This window comes from Camellia sinensis, chromosome 5, assembly GCF_055761805.1.
Source record: "Camellia sinensis isolate YWXY chromosome 5, ASM5576180v1, whole genome shotgun sequence".
Classification (NCBI taxonomy): domain Eukaryota; kingdom Viridiplantae; phylum Streptophyta; class Magnoliopsida; order Ericales; family Theaceae; genus Camellia; species Camellia sinensis.
In genome coordinates this window covers 13,298,072-13,321,294 of record NC_138965.1, presented here as the reverse complement: position 1 = coordinate 13,321,294, position 23,223 = coordinate 13,298,072, and the positions used below count along the sequence as shown (strand labels likewise).

General features: G+C 34.6%; 1 long non-coding RNA gene and 2 pseudogenes across 2 annotated transcripts; 2 read left to right on the top strand and 1 right to left on the bottom strand.

Moving 5' to 3' along the window:
- The first annotated feature begins 2,136 nt into the window (after nucleotides 1-2,136).
- LOC114282704 (dirigent protein 22 pseudogene) lies at nucleotides 2,137-2,937 on the top strand (annotated as a pseudogene). Its single transcript, XR_014328673.1, has one exon. The product of XR_014328673.1 is annotated as a dirigent protein 22 pseudogene (transcript).
- A 6,422-nt stretch (nucleotides 2,938-9,359) lies between these two features.
- LOC114302264 (putative amidase At4g34880) lies at nucleotides 9,360-12,023 on the top strand (annotated as a pseudogene).
- A 6,137-nt stretch (nucleotides 12,024-18,160) lies between these two features.
- On the bottom strand, nucleotides 18,161-20,435 carry LOC145790435 (uncharacterized). The gene is made up of 4 exons (XR_014329138.1): nucleotides 20,321-20,435; nucleotides 20,033-20,171; nucleotides 18,857-18,892; nucleotides 18,161-18,482 (listed from the first exon to the last, which is right to left on the bottom strand). It is a non-coding gene; the product is annotated as an uncharacterized LOC145790435 (long non-coding RNA).
- Nucleotides 20,436-23,223: the final 2,788 nt, after the last annotated feature.

The window sequence follows — 23,223 nt, the reverse complement described above, 5'->3', positions numbered from 1 at the left end:
TTCTATATTATGGATTTATCGTTTAAATTTTATAGTGATTATATATATAAAATTATACTTATTTTCCTATATTATTTTATATAATTACAACTCACAGAAAGAAAAACCTGCACAACAATGATACTCTCAAGGAATCTCTAAAATTTGAACTTGAACAGTAGATGATTAATCATTTCACACACTGAGATGTATCTATCATTTATATGTTTTCATTATTTTTTCTTTTTGGGTTTGTATGTTATTATGTGATTCTTTTTTGGTTAATCATTGTTGAATTTTTTTTATATAATTGATATTTTAATTTAATTAAGAGTGATTATTTTACAATCTTATAATTGTATAAAATCATTATATGATAATCCAACTACAATATATTTATATTTATTTTTTTTAATAAATTTTATATAAGTCTATTTCTACATATTTTTATTTTTCAAATGAATATAAAAGAAAATCAAATAGTTAGAATTACTTTTAATTTTATATTACTAATTCTTCTTCTAATTTAACTATTATTTTTAATATCAAAATAAGTATTTATTTTATTATTTTATAATTTGATATATATATTATACAAAATTATTATACATTAATTACACTTTTATAATGCGATAGAACTAAAATTATCAAAATATAAAATAATTTAACTAAAATTAATATATATATATATAAGTATTCAAGTAATAATTTTATAGAACGACAGAGTCAATATTATCAAAATAAATAATTAAAGTCATAGTTTAATTTTTTTTAATTTTAAATTAAATTAAAATTAAAATTATTCATTTATAATACACATTGTATCATCAAATATTTTTTGAAAAAAAATAACACATACATTATACGAGTTAACTATTAGTTTATTAATAATACAAAATCAAGAGAGACGTAATGAGTCTTACCTCTCATAAAATACAAGAAAAATATATGCGAAAAAATCAACATTAACAAATTCAAATATATGAAGGGCTCAATGTATCTAAAGTCACAAGATGCTTAACCAAATGAGGGAGCTTTGAAAAAGTAAAAAAAAACTAAGAATCAACATAATCACAACCTACCGCCTTAGCTTACCATATACTGTTTTCAGTGTAATTGTCAACACTATATATATTCAAATTATATATGAGGGGTGGAATTTATTATACCAATATCATATTCAGAAAAGATAAAAAAAAGAATAAAAAATTTTCATATGCTCCCTACGACTTTTGAGGTATTTGGCTATAAATTATGATTTATAAAAATGTTAATTATGATTTGATTATAACTTAGTTATACATACACATTGTGGTATTCACTATAATAAATTAAGGTTTTAAAGACAAAAATTTAGAGACAAAATCACTTTTTAAGAATAAAATATTTTTGTCGTCAAAAGTGTTATTATTTTATTTTGTTTTTAGCTACAAAATTCGACCTTTTGTAATGAATTACTAACTAAAAGTTGTCTCAAGAAATAAATCTTTTTTCGACCAAGTTATTTTATACTTAAAAGTGCATTTATTAGTGATATTCTTAAAATTGTCCCTAAAAACTCTTTTTTGACTTTTCAGGATGACTTTTTAACGATTGTACTTGCGACAATTAAAATTAATCCCTAAATATTTTTTACAACAAAATTTATACTTTTAGAGACCAAAAAATTTGGTCTATAACTCTTATGTTGTAATGATTAGCTATAATTAATTGTGATATTAGTTATAACATTATTTTGATTATAATCCAAAAAAAAAAATTTGATTATTCCTTATGTAGTGTTTGGTTATAACTTTTTTTTTTTTTTTTCTTTTAGTTATGACTTTTATAATATTAAGTTATAACATTTGTAATAATCAAACTCATAACTTGTATGTGATATACCCTTGTGTACCATAACATTACCCAACATAATATGTTATAAAAATATGACAAGTATAATGTTATTAAATTATAAATGTTCATAACTAGCCCGCATGATATATACCTTTTAAATATATATATTTTTAATTTTTGTATACACCATTTCAAACACGAGTAGCAATAGAAGTTTGGTCACCCAATACACAATCCCAACTACTCCAATCACATTCAATCTTACTGTCTAGGTTTAACAACTATATAAGAATCTAAATATAAACTTCTCAAACCAACCCATATTTTCAGAGAAAGAGAGAGATGAGGAAGGTAGCTATAATTGTAATGCTCTTATGTTCAATAGCCATAGCCATGCCTGTGGTTCATGGCATTGCCCAAGGCCCCAAAGCAGTGGATGATTGGTTCCAAAAGCTCAGTTTCAAAAAGGAGAAGCTCACAAAGCTTAACTTCTACTTACACGACACACTCAGTGGCAAGAACCCAACTGCTATCAAGGTAGCCCAAGCCAACATGACTTTCAAATCTCCAACCCTTTTTGGCCTAATCAACATGATTGATGACCCTTTGACTGTGGGTCCAGAACCCAACTCCACTGAGGTGGGTCGAGCCCAGGGGTTCTATGGCTCGGCCGGGTTGGACAAGTTGGGTCTGATCATGACCATGAACCTTTACTTCACCACTGGAAAATATAATGGTAGCACTTTGAGTGCTGTGGGTCGAAATTCAGTTATGGAGTTGTACCGCGAAATGCCAATTATCGGTGGGTCTGGTGTCTTCCGACTGGCACGTGGAATTGTTACTGCAAAGACATATTTCTTGAATACAACCACGGGTGATGCTGTTGTGGAGTACAATGTTGATGTCCTTCATTATTGAGAATTTTTTTTTTTTTTTTCCTTACAATAATGCTAGGACCAAGAACTTGGACGCAAAAAATATTTTTAAAAAAAAGAGTGTGATCCAAATTCGACTCTGTAGATCTCATATTTAGAATGAGTTTATATCGTACGCTGTTTTTCTTGATATTTTTTTTGTATCTAAGTTCTTAATATTATTATTTTCTTTTTGATTGTTATTTTTATTTAATCTTAGATATTTTTGTATTATTGCGAGGATGTGGTATGGCATCTTTTTTTGTTGGATCTGCTGGACATTGTCATTGACATTTATTATTTTTGTCTCTTTTCTCCTCTTTTTGTTTATTAATATCTTAATGTTTACCTTTATATGATGGTTGAAGGTTGTGGAGATCCTTCAAGAAACAGTATGCCCCGGTTGAAGGTTGTGGTATGCCCTGTTTGATTATGGTTGATTAAGAAAAGACAAAATCATGCATTCCTTTATCTCTATGTTGTAAGTCGTGTGTTTGGAGGAACATAATATGGGATTGGATTACATGTCTTATAAAAAAAATTATATAGAGTTTGGATGAAAAATTGAGCTCGAAACTAATAGTCTGGTTTAGAGATGGATGAAAACAATGGATTAAAATGGACCTCATTTATGTTTTATATTTATACTATGAAATCTATGTATAATGATTTTAAACAAATATGAGATACGATAGAATTATAATAATTCTTCCTCTTGATTCAGGAATATTTCAAATGTGAAATAAGATGCATAATCTTAAGAAATTAATATTTTCAAAACTATATTCTACCGTACTTTATTTATGGTTATTGTTGGGTATACCTCTTTATTGGAGTGTGAGACCCAATTGGTTTGTTAAAGAATTTTAATTTGACTTGGTTTAGGTATAATATATTTTTATATATTATATTTGTGACGACCCAATCCAATTTGGAAACAACTAAGGTTTGATAACAAACCCTAGATCCACAATATTATGATTGGTATTATTTTTCCCAAAAAGAAAAAGTGCAGCCGTTGTTTTTTGCTTGGGAAGTTGCAGCACAGTTTTGATCAATTGTTGGTGGGATTTGCTTTGTGGAACAACAAGAAGTTGGTGCATCATTGTTTGGGTGCTTTGGTGAAGCTGATTTGGGTTGTTATTTTGGATCTTCTTCAACTCTGGTTCTGAAGATTTTGGTTCATCTATTTGGTGAGGTCTTTCCTCTTGTTTATTTGTGATTATTTAGAATTCACCTAAGGGTGGTTTTGTGAGACCATTAGTGTCTCGTTTGTAATCGTTTAGAACTTATTTGGTTGATAGTGGAATCGGATTTTGATCCCGTGGACGCACCTCACATTAACCACGTAAAAATTCTTGTGTTGCCTTTGATTTAATTTTTCCGCATTGGTTTTTATTCCCATTGATTGATTTACTTGTGGGGAATCACATCGATTTTCCCTAACAACCGGTATCAGAGCTTACGATCTATTTGAGTTTATTTATTTGTGTAAATCAATGGAGGGGAATGTGGGTCGTATGTCTAGCTTCAATGGAAGTAATTGGGTACTTGGAAAACTAAAATGGAGGACCTATTATTTTGTAAAGATTTGTATGGACCCATTAAGGGTGATAGTGGCAAACCCGAGGGTATGAAAGATGATGATTGGAATAGGCTTAATCGAAAAGCCGTTGGTGTTATCCGTCAATGGATTGATGACAATGTGTTTCATCATGTTGCTACTGAAACTTCAACACATGATTTATGGAAAAAATTAGAGAGCCTTTATGATAGGAAATCAGCCACAAATAAAGCCTTTCTGTTTCGTAAGTTGGTTAATTTAAAATATAAGAGGGCAGCCCTATTCCGGAACATCTGAATGAAATAAAGAGTATTGTTAACCAACTTGCTTCCATGAAAATTGTTTTTGATGATGAGTTGCAGGCTTTGATGCTACTTAGTTCTTTGCCCGAAAGTTGGGAGACTTTAGTTGTGACCGTCAGTAATTCGGCGCCCGATGGAGTTGTCACAATAGGCCAAGTCACTAGTAGCCTGTTGAATGAAGAAACTAGAAGAAAATCAGCAGATTCCTCTCATTCGGAAGCATTCATTGTGAGAGGCCGAAGCAAAACAAGGGGGAGGAGTAAGACTCCTCATGGTCGTGATCAAAGCCGTGACAAATCAAAAGATGGTTCTTTTTCAAAGAAAGACATTGAGTGTTATTATTGCCAATGGTGATCTCATGGTCGTTTGTGAAGATGATTGTATCAATTTTGTGGGCCAAGAGAGTAATTGGGTGATTGATTCCGGTGCTTCTTTTCATGTGACTTCTCGAGTTGATTTCTTCACTACCTACACCGAAGGAGATTATGGTTTTGTTCGAATGGGTAATGAAGGTTTGTCCAAGATTATTGGCATGGGTGATGTTTGCTTGGAAACAAATTTGGGCTGCAAGTTGTTGCTTAAAGATGTGAGGCATGTTCCCGACATTCGCCTCAATTTGATCTCTACTGGGAAGCTAGATGATGAAGGCTTCAACAACAAATTTGGTGATGGAATATGGAAGCTCACAAAGGGTTCTTTGGTGGTGGCTAAGTGCAAGAAGACTCATACACTTTATTCGATGCAAGGAAAAATTTGTAAAGGTGTTGTCAATGCACTTGAAGATGATACTTCTACCGAATTATGGCACAAGCGGCTTGGCCACATGAGTGAAAAGGGGCTGCAAGTTTTGTTCAAGAAAGAGCTTCTACCCGGTTTGAAAGGTACACATCTTAAAACTTGTGTTCATTGTTTGGCGGGTAAACAACATAGAGTTTCTTTTCATAAAAATATTGCTTCTAGAAAAGAAAATGTTTTGGAGTTGATTCATTCGGATGTTTGTGGTCCTTTAAAAGTTAGAACACATGGTGGTGCACTTTATTTTGTTACTTTCATTCATGATTATTCAAGGAAAGTTTGGGTTTTTCTATTAAAAACTAAAGATCAAGTTCTAGAAGTATTTAACCATTTTCAGGCCATGGATGAAAGAGAAACAGGGCAGAAATTGAAGTGCATCCGATCAGACAATGGTGGTGAATACATTGGGCCATTTGATGAGTATTGTCGCAGCCAAGGTATTCGGCATCAAAAGACAGTTAAGAAGACTCCTCAACAAAATGGAGTTGCCGAGAGGATGAACCGCACCATTGTGGAAAGAACAAGGTGTTTGCTTTCACAAGCTAAATTGCCAAGATCCTTTTGGGGTGAGGCATTGAAGACAGCGGTTGACGTGATCAATTTGTCACCTTCCTATCCATTGAATGGTGATGTTCCAGAAAGAGTTTGGACCGGCAAAGATGTGTCTTATGAGCACTTGAAAGTGTTTGGTTGCCGAGCTTTTGTTCACATTCTAAAAGATGAGAGGTCCAAGCTTGATAGCAAGTCAAGACAATGTATTTTTCTTGGCTATGGGCGTGATGAATTCAGATATAGATTGTGGGATCCGGTCGACAAGAAAATCATTCGAAGCCGTGATGATGTGTTTTTTGAAGACCAAACAATTGAAGACTTTGGCAAAGGTGATCAACCGGAGCCAAAAACTAGTGATCTCATTGACATGGATCCATCTCCTTCATCTTCAGTTGATGATGAAAATGAGGGAGATGTGCAGCCACCTATTGAAGATGTAGAGGATGATGCTATTCAAAATGAAGTTGAGCTAGAAATTGAGGAAGAGCATCCAACTCAAGAACCGTCACCACAACTTGAGTTGAGGAAATCTACAAGGGACCGACAACCTTCAAGAAAGTATCATCCCAATGAGTTTGTGTTGATTTCTGATCAAGGGGAGCCGAAGAGCTACCAAGAAGCGATTAAGCATGCAAAGAAAGGTGATTGGAAAAAGGTCATGGAAGAGGAGATGAATTCTTTACTTGAAAACCTGACTTATGATTTAGTGAAGTTGCCTAAAGCGAGGAAAATTCTGAAAAATAAGTGGGTTTTCAAATTGAAGAATGATGGCAAGAATCTGAGATACAAGGCACGTCTTGTTGTGAAAGGTTTTGGGCAAAAGAAATGTATTGACTTTGATGAAATCTTCTCGCCAGTTGTGAAGATGTCTTCTATTCATGTTGTACTTGGCATGGCTGCAAGTATGAACCTTGAAGTTGAGCAACTTGATGTGAAGACCGCATTTCTGCATGGTGATCTTGAAGAAGAAATTTACATGGAGCAACCGGAAGGTTTTGTGGAGAAAGGGAAAGAGAAATTTGTTTGCAAATTAAAGAAAAGTTTGTATGGCCTCAAGCAAGCCCCGCGGCAATGGTACAAAAAATTTGACTCTTTCATGATGAATAATGGTTTTTCTAAAACCACTTCGGACCATTGTGTGTTTGTGAAAAATTTTTCGAATGGCAAATTTATTATTCTTTTGCTTTATGTTGATGACATGTTAATTGTGGGTCAAGATTCTACCATGATAAACAGGTTGAAATTGGAGTTGAGCAAGTCCTTTGCTATGAAAGATTTGGGACTGGCAAAGCAAATTCTTGGTATGAAAATTGTTCGTGATCGTAAAGAGGGGCTGATTTGGTTATCTCAAGAAAGCCATATTAAGAAAGTTCTTGAGAGGTTCAACATGGATAAAGCAAAGCCGGTTGGTTGTCCACTTGTGGGTCACTTCAAGCTTAGTTCGAATCAATGTCCTACAAGTGAAAAAGACAAAGAAGAGATGTTGAAAGTTCCTTATGCTTCAGCAGTTGGTTCTTTAATGTACGCCATGGTTTGTACAAGGCCGAATATTGCTCACGCCGTTGGTGTGGTGAGTCAGTTTCTCTCTAATCCGGGTAAAGAACATTGGGCAGCGGTAAAATGGATTCTAAGATATCTTTGAGGGACTTCGAAGGTGTGTTTGTGCTTTGGAGATGGTAAGCCGATGCTTGATAGATTCACAGATTCTGACATGGCCGGTGATATTGATTCTAGGAAATCTACTTCGGGGTATTTGATGACTTTTGCAGGGAGAGCTGTGGCATGGCAATCTAAATTACAAAAATGTGTTGCTCTCTCAACTACCGAAGCTGAATTTATTGCCATTACGGAAGCTTGCAAAGAAGAGTTATGGTTGAAGAAATTCTTGCAAGAATTGGGTTTAAAGCAAGAAAGGTATGTGCTTTATTGTGATAGTCAAAGTGCTATTCACTTAAGTAAAAATTCTACTCTTCATTCGAGATCAAAACATGTTGATGTGAGATACCATTGGATTTGTGATGTGTTAGATTCGAAATTGTTGCAACTCGAAAAGGTTCACATAGATGATAATATTTCAGATATGTTGACAAAGACTTTGTCCAGGGACAAACATTTAAAGTGTCAAACTTTGGCAGGTATGGTTGATATCTCCACCTAAGTCGGTAGGGGGAGACTTGTTGGGTATACCTCCTTATTGGAGTGTGGGACCCAATTGGTTTGTTAAAGAATTTTAATTTGACTTGGTTTAGGTATAATATATTTTTATATATTATATTTGTGGAGACCCAATCGAATTTGGAAACAACTAAGGTTTGATAATAAACCCTAGATCCACAATATTATGATTGGTATTATTTTTCCCAAAAAGAAAAAGTGCAACCGTTGTTTTTTGCTTGGGAAGTTGCAACACAGTTTTGATCAATTGTTGGTGGGATTTGCTTTGTGGAACAACAAGAAGTTGGTGCATCTTTGTTTGGGTGCTTTGGTGAAGCTGATTTGGGTTGTTATTTTGGATCTTCTTCAACTCTGGTTCTGAAGATTTTGGTTCATCTATTTGGTGAGTTCTTTCCTCTTGTTTATTTGTGATTATTTAGAATTCACCTAAGGGTGGTTTTGTGAGACCATTAGTGTCTCGTTTGTAATCGTTTGGAACTTATTTGGTTGATAGTGGAATCGGATTTCGATCCCGTGGACGTACCTCACATTGAGGGAACCACGTAAAAATTCTTGTGTTGCCTTTGATTTAATTTTTCCGCATTAGTTTTTATTCCCATTGATTGATTTACTTGTGGGGAATCACATCAATTTTCCCTAACAGTTATATGGGTTTGTTTTCTAATACATATCCTTTGGGTATAACTTACCCTTGAAAATCGGTATGGCCAAGATTTATGTTAACCGATATAGGATCATAACATACCAACACATTCTATTGTCGTGTCCACTCTATTGACACTGACAGTATTCGACACTTTTGTAGATATCTTAATCCAACCTATAGGTCAATCCTTATGCAGTTTGAACCGCAAAGTCACACTCTTCAAATTTCATATCTCACGTAGATGCGTTCGATTCCATACTCAACTCGACTTTTAATGCATGTAGTAAAACATGTGTTAACCAATGTGAATTATAACATTTTCTTGCATTTTATGGACAAAGTTACTCTCCATTACATGAGTAAATGGTTTATCCATCTTCATGTTTAATGCCTCAAATGTCCAAACCAACTTTATCTAATGGTTTGCAATACAGACCTCAATGGTTCATCTACAAATTGATCATTGTACAATAAGGTATTTAGAAATATTCACTTGGAAAAAAGTCAAAAAATTTTAGAATGTGTTAATAAAATTCATTGTAAATGTAATTCATACTATAATAATTTTAAATTTATATTAAAACATATTTGAATCAATGGATTCTAAGATTGTCACTATTTCGTGTTTTGCGCTGCTTCAGGGCATTAAGGGAGTCAAACGCTTCAGAGATTCAAACTCATGGCTTATGGTTTCTAAGGCCCATTTTTGTGTATTGATATCTTGAGAGTAGTTCCACCAACACTAACCAAATCTAATTTAGATGTATTGAAGGTCATTGAAATGGAAGGGCAAACTATTGAATTGTGATTTGATGCTAGCGGATTGATGTAGAAATCTGCAGACCCAGGTGGATCAAAAATAGGATCAGCAGTATCAGTAGCAGCAAATATGGTTACAGTATCACTTGGTACAGAGACGGCCGGGCAGGGCCGGCCCTGAGTTTCCGGGGGCCTAAGGCGAAATAATTTTTTATGGCCTTTTTAGATATTTAAAAAAAATATAAATAAAAATCACTCTGTTTGGTTTAAAGTTTTCAAAAATAATTTTCTGGGTTTACAATTCGTATTTTTTTATATTTTTTGTATTTGGTAACGTTTTAAAAAATATATATATAAATATTATAGTTTATAAGTGTATCTAAATTAGATGTATCTACAAAATAAATAAATAAAATTGTGTAAAATATTTTTTTAAAAAAATACTAAAAAACACATAATTGGGCCATAAAGAGAGAAAAAAATAGGCCGCACAAAATTAGACTAATGACTAATACATATACATATATTTTATATTTTATTTTTTTAATTGGACTAACAACTAAAACTTATAAATATTTTTTAATTGGGCCTTTTATCAATTGGGCCAAATAGATTTTTTGAGGCCCCCTTTAAAATGGCCTAAAATAATTAAATAGAATTGGGCCATTTTAAATTTTTAATATAGTGTAAGACTAAATTTGGGGCCTTTTTTGGGCCTAATTTTTGGGGCCCTAGGCATAGGCCTCACCAGCCTTAGCCCAGGGCCGGCCCTGCGGCCGGGTTCATCTTATGTCCATCCAATTTTAACTCGGTTGTTGGGATCAAACCCACAGTAGGCCTCACTAGCCGGGGAGGGGTCGTCCCATCTCAACTAGACAAGACACAGTCGGGTATGTGATGCTTCGCAATATGCAGTGTTGCTAGTATTTCATTGTGTACATTTTGAGAATTTTTTCATGTTTGTAGATTGGAACCTAAATTGTAACTTCTACCATGTTGGACATGGCAGGCCAATCTGCAGGACAGTATCAGATTCTGTTTATGTGCTTGACGCCATCGTGGGTTTCGATCCTCATGATACTGTGGCAACTAGAAAAGCTTCAAAGTACATCCCACACGGCGGCTATGTGCAATTTCTCAAGGCTAATGGGCTCAGGGGAAAGAGGTTAGGGATAACAAGCTAACCCTTCTTCGGTTTCCCCAACGACTCGGAAAATTCCCATGCTTTTGAGCTGCATTTCAACACATTAAGGTAATCATTACACCAAGAGTTTTTATTTGCTGCCATTTTCTAGCTTTGGTTTCTTCAAGGACAATTTTAATCCCAAAACTATACCTCAAAATCTTGTGAAACGTTAGGCAAAGAGGTGCAACTTTGGCACAAGGTCTGGACATACCCAACTTCGATGCCGTCATCAACTCCATGTTCAATGATTGACACATAGTGTTACGGGCTGAGTTCAAGTTGTCTCTAAATGCATATCTCAAAGAGCTACTCACTTATCCGGTGAGATCATTGGCAGATGCAATAGCCTTCAACAAGAAATTCTCGGATTTGGTAAGTACTACCATCTTTTTCCAACATTGGCAATTTTGAGCAAATGAATTGATCCTTTGTACTTTGAACATTGTTAATTAGGTTAATTTATGCTAAACTGTGATCGAATAAGAAAGAGATACTGGTGTAAGATATTAGTCAGATGATCGCCTAAGTGTCTAACTTGCATGAATTCACTCTTTAACTAAAGATTGTTGAGGAGAAACTGGCATAAGATACTAATTGACTTGACATGTTTTGGGATTTTGTGTATTTGATTTATATTCACATATGTAGAAATTGGCATAAGATACTAATTCCCTTGACATGTTTGGGGTTTTAGTGTATTTGATTTATATTCACTTATTTCTTTTACTAGTGATTAGGTTAGTAGATTAATTTACCACTTACAATTTGCTATAAACAATCCAAATGTCATTTCAATAAGACTAATCAGACACAATTTGGTGGCTCTGCGGGAAAAAATTTATGGCCGATAGAAAAATAAACTCCTTTGTTAGCATGAATTATGTACACAATTGAGGATCACTATCAGTACAAGATTATAATCATATATGGTTTGGTGGCTCTGCAGGAAAAAATTGACGAATATGGGCAAGACTTGTTTTTTAAAGCAGAGAAAACAATTGGGATGGGTGAATTGGAAAAGAAAGTGCTGGGAAATTTAACGGAAGCATCAAAAAAAGGACTCCAGAAGTTGATGAAAGATAATATATTGGATGCACTAGTGACACCCTTGTCATATAATTTCTGACATGTTTCTGGAGTGCTTGCAATTGGGGGCTTCCCAGGAATTAGCGTTCCAGCTGGGTACGATCACGATGAGAGGCCGTTTGGTATTTGTTTTGGTGGATTAAAGGGTTTTGAGCCTAAACTCATTGAAATCACGTATAGTTTTGAGCAGGCTATGAAGATTAGGAAGCCGCCTTCATTTGGACCTTGAACTTTAATGTGTGCTAATTAGTTGATATATTATTGATACCCGAAATGGTTTTGGTGAACACCCATTGTTGTACTTGCAGGACATGTACAAGTAAATGTAGCACAATGTTATTAAGTGCTTTGCCTACAAACAAGAATTGAATAACATAAGATCTGCAGTTTCTATCCTTCAATATAAACTGCCAAAACGTTATGTTTTTATTGGATGTGTGTCTGGTGTTCTGCAGACCTATAAAATTATGGTTTTCTTACATGTATTTGGGTTGGGTTAGAGTCTGAAATCCATCAGAATCCATTCTATGTAGGGCTTTATTAATTGTGTGAGACTATTCTATGATTTGCTAGGGTTGGTAGAGTATAGGGAAGATAGAAAAATACATGAGGCACCTAGTGTGAGTGGAGAAAGCACGGTTTGCTTCAGGTTCAGTTACCTTTGGGAGGATGGAAATTGTTTTAGCCTGTGTTTGGTTGAGAGATTTAGGGAGAGATTTGAAAAGGAAAAAGATAAAAATGTATGAAATTAGGTGAAATGTAAGGTTATTTTATTTACATTTTACTTATCTTTTCCTTTTTCTTTTTCAAATTTTTTCTCAAATCCTCCAATTAAACCCTGCGGCTCAGGTACTGATGCTGAATTTTTGGATATTTTTTGTCTCATGGTTGTACTCTTTATTGAATATACTGTAGGCTTAATACTGCTCAAATCACAATGAGAGATAGAGAAGTGGCTAGTAGGACACATGGTAATTTTAATTTGATTTAAGTCGGGTTTGGAGTGTAGATTTAGGTAGAAATTTGAAATAAAATAAAATAAAATAAAAAAGTGTGTCGGTGATTTTCTGACCACACTGCCAAACAGGTACCCAGCTGGAGAGCACCGGTAGAATAGATTAAGCCCGACCGACCTGCAACAGAAAGAAGAGTTTCCGGCGGTGGCTCGTCCACCCGGGGGCACTCCGACGATCAAGTCAGTACTCAATATCTCTCAAAGATAACCGATAGTGTTTAACTCACTAGACAGAATATCAAAAGCATACCTTAGACCCATGGAGGTGCCTCCCTTTTATAGCCAACACAACCCTAGTCCCAATAGAAGCCTATCTCTAATGGACTTAGGATTACGGCTAATTTTGGACTCCCAGTAGAATTAGGATAAATTCTCTAAGAGTCTCATCTTTCCCAAACTGTAGTCTTCTCCCATTCTAGGACTCTTGTCCCTTATCCGCTTTATCTCGAATTTCGGTATTGCTGTAGAATACCTCGGCAGTGCCCCAAATATCTCGGCAAACATGATCTGCCCACGTAGCACCTCGGCCACGTGGACTACCCAAAAAATATGTCCCCACAACTGCCCCCTAAGTTCTATTACCTCGGCAAACTGAGGGATGGAACATATATTATCTCTTTCATCTAGCACGTCGACTAAGCTTGCTTCATCATTTATTGACGAAGTCAGAACTCATCGGCTCAATATGACCCAGACCTATAGTCTGCTTTCATCAAGGCTTTGGAACCAACAACCAAATTCATTCAAGTTCCTCAGCCAAAACTGTCCTTTTAGCTGAGGTATTTGTTTCATTAAATCAAGAACTTCAAGAGTTCTTTTTTTTCTTTTTCTTTTTTTTCATGCGTATGAGTTGGTACGAACAATTTTTCAACCGTTTCTGCACGCATCTTTCCTCTACTGAACCGTGTCTGATACGCGTCATTAAGTCGCCTTGCATCTGCGTATTTGATCAAAATCTCTTCACTCTCTCTGTCTTTTTACTTCTGCATCTTCGTTTTTGTTTAAACTTTCTCTTTCAAATCCTCTATTGCTGCTTTTGCGAAGCTGTTTGCAATCAGTTTCACTCTCCCCTCTGGCGAGGCTTCTGCTGCACTTCCTTGCTTACGACCACCGTCTGATCCCGGCGAACTTTACTTCAGCTTCATTGCTTTACTCGTTCATGTCTTTTGATCATTTAACCTGTATCTTGAATTTCACCATGTACTAATCATGTACTTTTTTTTACCTTGTACTTTCTCAAACAATTTATTCTTCAATATTAGGCCGAAGTGCCTTCTTTCCTTATCTGAATGCATTTTTTAACTTCTTCTTTCAAGTGTTTTGAATGTTTGCCCTCTTCTTAATGCCTTGTATGATTCCATACTTAGAATACAATTTGCATGTCTTCAACATACACCTTAACTGTGCAATCTCCCCAGGTTAACATACCTCGGACAAAACTTCCGACCTTGTTTATCTCGGTCTTGGTTTAACACTTGAAAACATTGTAACAAATATTTTCACAAGTGTTGCTTTTATTTCTTAAGACTTCTGTCTTCCATTATCTTCCAAGTCTTGGTAACATAGTCACCTCGGCACATGTATAGATACTTCTTTCACTCATAACCTTGGATTTAACTTCAACTTGTAAATTTTCTCAAAATTTCAACAAGTGTTAAATCAATCTTCTTTCTCGGTTTAACTTCAACTTGTAAATTCTCTCAGAATTTCAACAAGTGTTAAACATGATGCTGGTTTAACTTCAACTTGTAAACTTTTCTCAAGTTTCAACAAGTGTTAAACATCATCTCGGTTTAACTTCAACTTGTAAATTGTCTCAGAATTTCAACAAGTGTTAAACATAATCTCGGTTTAACTTCAACTTGTAAACTTTTCTCAAGTTTCAACAAATGTTAAACATCATCTCGGCTTATGAAATTCCAACTCCCAAGCATCATTCTTCAGTCCTTTGTCCCCTAATGTGAACTTAAGTTCCACTTGGGTTCTCATTAAGCACATGGCTTTGACCTTGATATTGCTTTATGAGCAGGGGATCTGCCTCCTGCATGGCTTCTACATACTCCTTTGTGAAAAAAAAATTCTTTAACTTAGGCCAAGCTCTTCTCTTCTCGAACTTAATCATCTAAGCCGAGATCTTGTCTTTTGGAATCTGGGATCTGCTCATTTTAGACTGAGCTCTTCTTTTCTCGAACCTAATCATCTAGGCCAAGATCGTGTCTTTTGGGATTCTCCATGGCCGATCTCCCGCGAAGGCCGGTGAGAATGTCCCTTGGTCTCGCCATGCTGCGGGATTGCAGGAATCGTTTTCTGCCCCCTTTTCTGGGCGTCTTTCTTGGCCGCTAGAATCGGCACATCTTGTAGTGAGAACAGTGGCTGCCCGACGTTGTTCGGTATCAGGAAATTGACGACTGTTTGCAGGTACGCCAATTTTTCCGCCATTCCCTTTATCTCGTCGTCCCTCCGCAGGCATCTATCCTTCTATACCTGGAGATCGTCCTCGTTGTAATACCCGCTTTGGTCCGCTTTCTTTGGTTCATCGCTCTCCTAGCTGACGTCCTTTCCTTTGTGATTCTTTATCACGAGTCTCTTCGTTGTAGTTGACTTCTTCGACATCAAGGTCAATATGTTTCCTATTCTTAGTAGGGGTGTCGTCCCCAACCTTCTCTTTATGTCATTTGTTGGCCATCTATTCTCCTTTCTGTCCCACAAATGGCGCCAAATTATGTGGGTGATTTTTTGACCACACTGCCAAACAGGTACCCAGTTGGAGAGCACCGGCAGAATAGATTAAACCCGAACAACCTTCAACAGAAAGAAGAGTTTTCGGCGGTGGCTCGTCCACCCGGGGACACTCCGACGATCAAATCAGTACTCAATATCTCTCAAAGATAACCGATAGTGCTTAACTCACTAGACAGAATATCAAAAGCATACCTTAGACCCATGGGGGTGCCTCCCTTTTATAGCCAACACAATCTTTGTCCCAATAGAAGCCTATCTGTAATAGACTTAGGATTACTGCTAATCTTGGACTCCCAGTAGAATTAGGATAAATTCTCTAAGAGTCTCATCTTTTCTCAAACTGTAGTCTTCTCCCATTCTAGGACTCTTGTCCCTTATCCGCTTTATCTCGGATTCCGGTATTGCCGCAGAATACCTCGGCAGTGCCCCAAATATCTCGGCAAACATGATCTACCCACATAACACCTCGGGTAACAACCTCGGCCATGTGGACTACCCAAAAAATATGTCCCCACAAAAAGTATTTAAAATATAGATAAAATATATCCTTATTTATATATATATATATATATTTTCCTTTTAAATCCCCACTCAAATTCATCCTTCAAACACAATTTAATCATAATTTACTACATAACACTTCATCCAACTTCCTTTTCACCTCCTTGCTTCATTTTTGGAATCTAAGCGTATTTATAAGATCTAACAACATGAATAAGTCATGCACATGCACCAAGATATTGATGAGTCAGGACCATTCATTTAGATACATGAACATCTCACAAGAATCTTTAGGCCATATTTGTTTGGGTGGACATAAACTTGAAATTAGATTAATAGTCTAATAAAATTATTAATTCGATATTTGATTAAACAATTAAAGTATAGACTAACAATCCATCCAGATATGATATCCCACATATGCTGGTGGGATATAAATTGAAGGATTAAGCCAAAGTTTAGACTATTAGTCCCTCCTTATAATCGTAACTCAATCCAAACATAGGATAGGATACACAATTCAAAGGGATTCGTAGTCATAGGACTATTAGTTATGAAAATACTAATCCAACCTAATCCAGTCTACCCAAACAAACATGGCCTTAGTTACATGCATGCGCACCTCACAAGACTCTTTTATGACATACATCTACATGAATATGAACCACCCCATACCACATTTTATGACATTCCACGTTTTATTTAGGGTAAATTGCATTCATTTTTTTTTAATTTAAAAAAAAATATGGTTAGCCTTACACTTATAAAATAATTACACTAATCTTCTTTTACGTATAGTTAAAATAACTGAAACTAATATTAATGGTAGATACATATTGAAATAAATAAATATAAATATAAATTTTAATAAGAAATATATGATATTATATTTTTTTTTAATCATACAATTAATAAATTATTAATAAATGTAAATTAATCTGGCACATTCATATTCATTGATAGTGAATCTCTTATGAGTTTCATTAATGTTTAATAGTAATAGATGTATTAGATCAAATGTTAAATGAAAAAAATATATATATAAAAACATGATAAATTTAACAGTATTAGTGGAGTACTTTTTCCCCGGCCAATTGAGTTATGAAATTTTTTCCCATCCTAGAAAGAAACAAGGAAAGCACCATTAAATCCCTAATTATAAAAGAAATTAGGTGAGTATAATAATCACATGATTAGTGTACTCTTTGGTCTTGTTTAATTAATAAAATTAATAGTAAAAAGATTAGTAATTTCATAAATTAGTATATAATTAGTTATTTAATTAAATTAGTGAGAACTATTTATTATGTATTCATTTTGTTTTTTTTCCTTTCATACTTGAAATTTTGATCCTTAGCCCCTTTCAATATTAAAAATTCGTCAATTTCGTTAGATTAAATGACCGTTGTATTGTACATGTAATTCGGTTAATAAAATTTGCAATCAAATATGGGATTGAGTCCATGGACTAACAATCTCAATTCTACACTACAATCCTACTAATCAAAAATAACCTTTATTCCAAGATTTTGGCATAGGTGACCCGTGAGCCTTTTAACCACTACAACAAATTGCACTTAGCGACTAAATTTTTAGTGGCCAAAATTCAATTTTTTAGTCGCCAAAGATTTTTACCGACTAAAATTTTTGGTCACCCGTTTGGTTGTTGACTAATTGTCGGCAAAAGAATTGGTGACTAATTTTTTTTTAGTCGCCCAAAAGAACATATTTAGTCGTTGAAAAGAAAATATTTTTCATGTTTAGTTTTTTAGCTACCAATTTTTTAGTCGCTAAAAACATGTCACTCCTTTTTTACTACTAATTTTTTAGTTGCTAAAATTATGGTACTCCTTTTTAGCTACTAATTTTTTAGTTGCCAAAAACTTTCATTCTTTTTTGTTACTAACTGTTTAGTAGCCAACAAGTTCCCTTTTTATTTTTTGGCTACTAAATCTTTAGTCACCAAAAGCTCTATTTATTAATTTTTTTTAAATGCACAAATTGAATATTTTTCATTAATTTCTAAATTATACGCATTTCATTATTAATGCAACCTGTAACCTGTACATATACAGAATAGTACATCTATCAATTATAATCTAAATCCATTATCAATAATACCCATTTTATTATCAACTATCCAAAAACTTTAACTTGTAACATCATATTTGAAATATCATACAAATCCATACCAACCAAGTATAATCTATCTAAATTAAATATTACATACAAAAACAATGAATTTCCAAAAACAGAGAATTGAACAAAAATAAATGTCTACCATATACAGAACAAATGCTCTTCCAAGGATTTGAAATTATTTTGTTGTAAGTATGCCTAGGCCAAGTTCCCCAATAACCTGTTCTTCCAAAAATAGTCTTCACTTTAATGTAGAAGCATTTCAATATGTTCCTCAATCCTACCAGATCTCTGCAATAACATGAAAATGTGTACTCAAAGATTTGTTTTGATCACCAAGTAATTAAAGAGAGTATTCAGCATGTCAAACTATAACTATTAGGCTAAATGGGAAAGAGAAAACAGGGGGGGAAAAAAAAGTTTTTTTATTAGGATCAATGTAGAACTAAAACCCCTTACCATGAAGATTCAAGAAACTACTAAAAGGTTATTTTAAGTTCATCACGACAAAAGTTGCATTTCCAAATGCTATGAAAATCACACGAGTCATCCATACACAAAAGTTGCATTTCCAAATTCTCCTAATTGTTACCAACAAAATTCACATCAGATCAACAGCTATATCTATGGTGATAGAGAAGGTCAGATTTGAAGAAATGTCATACCTTGTAGAGTTCAACTAGCACGTTGTCAAGAGATTCCTGAGATTCAAGGGAGCATAGATAGCGGAAAGATGGAAAATTGAGCTTTCATTTATCATTTTCAGAAAATATGCATAAAATTCAAACAATATCAATGCCCAGATCTTTAACCCACATAGTAATCAAGGTTTGGCTTAAAGCCATTCTCCTATAAAACTAATCTTTAACCCACCATTTATTGATTTATCATATAAAATTAACCAAATTTATATTGGTTTAGAATGGGAAGAATTTATTAATCCACCCATGCTATGGAAAGTATGGGAAGAATTTATTAATCCGCCCATGCTATCATCAAGACAATAGATTGAAGTGAGAGAAACAAGTAGATATCATCAAATATCAACAATCAATCTAATCTATTAATAGTTCCTCTCATTCTTGAACTGAGGTGCATGGGGGGGTTATACTCAAGAGCAACAGGCTCAAGGAGGGCTAGGATGGATTAGTATGTCCAAACTACAATAAATAAGATTGTTCATTCAAATAGGAGTGTTGCTACCTACAGCCAATAAACCACCTACAAGCAAAATAAATAATAAGCCACTATCAACAAAAAAATTATAGATAGGTTTTTTAGTAGAGTACCAATTATTTTACACAAAATGACTATTAATATTGATTCTTTAAATTCCGTCACACTCTAGAAACCAATTTCCCAATAGGAAAAGAGATAAAAAAGAAGGAAAAGAGAAGAAAAACTGGTGTTAAGTTTTTCAGTATTTACACCACAGGAGCATTTCTACTTTTCTTGTTAATTATTACCATGTGCAGTGATAAATGCTGGTTCAATTTTTAACCAATATATAATCCTGTAATTTTCCAGTTTTCAACTAACTATGATTCTTGCAGACAATAAGTTATTGTGACTTCGTCTGTTTTGGCATGTGTGATAATAAAGGTTTTCTCATTCATCTTTTGTTTTGCACTCCATCTTTGTTTTTGATCTGATATACATTGAAGGAAATATATTTTTCATGTGCTTACAGGTTATTTTTGCTCTTATACTCATTGTCAATAAATAATAATTTTTTTTGTTGATAATGGCTTATCAATTTGAAAACCTGTCTGAAAAAATAATATGAGTAGCAACACTCCTATCAACAAAAATTATAGACAGGTTTTTTAGTAGATTGTTACCTTCATCTGCCACAGGTTCAACATGGTTTTCATTATCAATCACTTTAAAGGAGATATTCCCTAACCACAAAACTGCAGTGAGCATTTTAAATACACTTTCTTGATCCTCTTTGCTAACATGAACAATATCCAGAGCTTCCTGAAGAGTGAAAAAAGACACAATGACGTTCATATATAAATCAACCCCTATTTCTAAACTTGAAGTGGAAAGGGAAAAATAAGACTCTAAAAGCATTGATGGTTATAACTGTGCTCATAATAATAAGAACACGGACAAGAAGAAAATACCATTACAATGCGAAACTGTCAAGCATCATCGACCCCAAAAATTGAATAGCAATTGCTTTGCCTCATGTATTTATATTCATTTGCACTTTTCAAATTCAACTTCTCTGTGTTACAAAGCAACAAAAAAGCATAATAAATACATAAAAAACAAAAAAAGGGGGAAAAGGTGTAACATAGAGTATAATATAGAGGTTGAAAAACTAGGCTAGCATGTGACCTTGTTATGCACATATGCACAAATCTGACACAAACTACGATATATCAGAGATTACAAATGCACAAATCTGCATTCGTAACATGTTGAAAAATTGATTTTTATAGGCTTATTTTGGGTCAATTTTGAGCCTAAATTTGAGTGGAGTCCACACATCTTTTGAGGTGGGTTCAAAAAAGTGACATGTTCCTTACTGCATGGCAAGACACACAGTGAAGATGGTTCGTCAAAACCATTTATGAGTGAATTGGAACTTGATGTCATTTTCGGGTTCGTGAAATGGACATTTAAAGAATTAAATATGGGTTTCCTTGTAAGGCTAGTCCCACATTGGAAACTTAAAAGAACTTATGTATGTATATAAGTTCCAAGTGGCAACACTTGGATTGGGCTTTGAGTTTGTAGAAGGGGGGAGTTATAGACAAAGTGAACATTGGCTCAAACCACCACACGCGCGCGTGTCGGGTGCGGGTTGTTGGTCGGGTCGGTTCTAACATTAATTTTTTAAACAAGATTTATTTGAATTTTTCCAAATTCTTATAGGAAATTATTTGAATTTCAAATTGAAATTAATTCAAATTTTTTGTCTAATATTTGTGCCTCTTCCGAATTCCACAACAGATTCAATTTTTCGGACAGATTCAAACTACCAGACAGATTCAAAACGTCCCAAACAGGTTTTTAACTGCTTCAATTTCCAACAGATTTAACTGCCTAGCAGTTATCTGTTCGAAACAATGTTGTATCTGTTTAGTTTAATTTTGCATCTGTTCATTCAAATAACTCAACTGTTCGGGTCTGTCAAAATTTGACTATAAATACTAGTCGTTTCCAGTAGTCTTAGAGATCCGAAAACATCCTGCAAAACTCCAGAAAAAATTGGTCCCCTCTTGGTTTTGCTCCTTTGCATAAATTCTCTTCATATTAGTTTTTGTTTTAGAATAAAATTCAGAGAGTTAAGAACAGAGGTTTTGTTCGCCGTACAAATTGTTTGGAGTGTTACTACAATTTGTAAAGATCATTGTATCCTGGGATATAGACGCCTTATATCCGTAAGCACCGTAGCGGGGCAAATCTGTCTTAAGGACAAAGTGTCACCCACTCGACTTGATCTTTTGAAGTTTTGTTCGGTTCGATAAAATAAATTTTGTAAGCGATTTATTTTTATTTATTTAATTTGGTTTCAAATTATTTATCTTACACAATATTGTTCCAACAATCTTAAGACATATTCGAATTATTCTGTTTACAGAATTTTTTGTTTGTTTCCTTTTCTCTTTCTTCTTCTTACATAAATTATTTTTTGTAGTTTTACAAAATTATATTCTGGTTGGAAAAACAAATAGTTGTAATATACTATTTGGCAGATAGTAGCAATATACTGTGTTAGGTCCCTTAATTGTCAAATCCGGATACAAAACCTTGAGTTGTAACAATTATTTATGTTCTGTGTTTTTGTTCTTCCCGCTCGAGCGGGGACATTGACGCTCGAGCGGAGTTTGTGGTCTCTCAGTATTTTTGACAGGTCTGTAAAAGTACTGGAGCGCGTATTTTTGCGCTCGAGCGGGTTATGAAGCGCTCGAGCGGACCACTGTGTTACCACACGCGTATTTTGTTGAAGCCGCTCGAGCGGGATGTTGGGCGCTCGAGCGGAGATCGCGGATTCAGGATTCCTATTTATATCTTTTTAGGTATTTTTTAGGACTACTTTTTCTAAATCTTATTCAAGGGTCCTAGGGTTTTGTTTTGGGGGTTCTTCTGGAGTTTTGGTGAGTTTTCCTTGATGTCTTGAGAAGAGTTCTTCACTCATGATCTAAAATACATACATCAAGGAGTTGGTTTCTTTAAATTCAAGAGAGAGTTCTCTTCGGTGGATTCCGAAGATTCAAGCGTATAGTTTCAAAAGGCGTTTGATCTTATACGTGGTCGTTCATTCGACAAGTGAGGTTGTGGAGTCAACTTCAGGATTGATCAGTTCCGAGACGAAGTCGTGGAGAAAGAGTTACAGAAGATTCGAAGACAAATTGACTGAGTTGGGTAATTTGTATGATATCTTTGTAATCTTTTTTACTTCAGTAGTGGATTGATTAGTGGCGTTTCGCCCATGGTTTTTTAATCACAGTTGGAGGTGTCCAATTGTGGTTTTTTCCACGTAAAAATCGTTTGTGTCGATTTATTAATTATTCTGAAAAAATAAACAGTCTAAATCACTTTCGTAAGTGCTTGTTGATTTAGATTGTGTGTTTTGGATTTTTGGGATTTGGAATATTTTAATCTTGATCTAATCACGAATCACTTAGGATTTTCAATTGGTATCAGAGCGGGTCACTCTTTTTTTAAAAAAAATATAGGTGTGTGATTTTGTGTGACTAGTGATATGGATTCTATTCGTAAAGGTAACTCGACCTATAGACCGCCTTTACTCGATGGTACAAACTATTCGTATTGGAAAGCTCGTATGAGAGCATTTTTAAAATCCATCGATGAGAAAGTTTGGCACAGCGTAATCTATGGGTGGAGTGAACCTACTGTCATCGTTGATGGTGTCAATATTCCTAAACCCCTTGATAAATGGGACACGACTGATTACCAAAACTCGAGTTGGAACAGTAAGGCTCTCAATTCCCTGTTTTGCTCCGTCACACCTGAAGAATTTCGTCGTATCTGCACGTGTGAGGTAGCAAAAGAG